Source organism: Salmo trutta, chromosome 24 (genome assembly GCF_901001165.1).
Source record: "Salmo trutta chromosome 24, fSalTru1.1, whole genome shotgun sequence".
Taxonomy (NCBI): Eukaryota; Metazoa; Chordata; class Actinopteri; order Salmoniformes; family Salmonidae; genus Salmo; species Salmo trutta.
In genome coordinates, this window is record NC_042980.1 from 29,910,565 (window position 1) to 29,911,543 (window position 979).

Here is a 979-nt window from a genome sequence, read left to right on the forward strand (position 1 = left end):
CAGTGTCAGAGTCTGTATCCTTGTGCTGTAACTTCCATTGACTGTGAATTAGTTAAAGTCCAAATGCTTCAAGCTGCAAACAAATTATCTTGCTAAGCATTCTGACCTTTCCTACGGGTAAGGGCTGCGCTAAATGCAAAGGACAGGTTCACTGAGAACACACACGTGTGCATGCACACGGACACGGACACGGACACGGACACGGACACGGACACGGACACGGACACACACACACACACACACACACACACACTAGGTAGGTAGATAGGTTAGCAGCTATACTAAGAGCTGGGTGGTGATATAAAGAGCAGTGAAAGGGCAGAGAGTGTGACTCATCCTCCTGTCTGGTGTGTGTGTGTTTTCAAGGTTATGTGTGTGTGGGAGTCATCTTCAGTAATTATCCTATCAGAGGGATAATTCAGCACACACGCAAGTATTCAGCTCACACGCAAGTATACCTGAACACAAACACATAAATACACACTATAAAAATAAAAAACCCTGTGGCTCTCTATGAGCAGGAATGAGGAACAGCGACTGGCTGAAACAGCTGCCAAGCTCAGGCTAGAGTGAGAGTGCAACAGAGAGTGGTTTCAGCACCAAGGACAGCATTTATTTATGCTGTGTGCCTGTATGCTCTCTCAGCTGTCTCTGTGGCGCAATTGGCTAATGCGTTAGACTGTTAATCTAAAGGTTGGTGGTTGGAGCCCACCCAGGGACGGAAAGCTTTTCTAATTGTGCCCTCGTTGGTATGCAGACTATTTTAGGAATGTAATGAACAGGCATGTTTTCAGAGCCATGTGACTGTGTGTAGTGTACTGACTGCATTAGGTAGATTAGCAATAGTTACTGACTTACACTCTCAATCTGGAGCGAGCTGGAACCTGTCAGAGTAACCGTTTTACAGTAATGATTAGTAATAAACGATGTAATACCATAGTAACAGCATAGTAATAACATGTAATAGCAATAGCAATAT

At 44.4% G+C, this 979-nt stretch overlaps 1 non-coding gene across 1 annotated transcript; it reads left to right on the plus strand.

The window, feature by feature from the left end:
- The first annotated feature begins 647 nt into the window (after nucleotides 1–647).
- On the plus strand, nucleotides 648–721 carry trnan-guu (transfer RNA asparagine (anticodon GUU)). Its single transcript has one exon. It is a non-coding gene; the product is annotated as a tRNA-Asn (tRNA).
- Nucleotides 722–979: the final 258 nt, after the last annotated feature.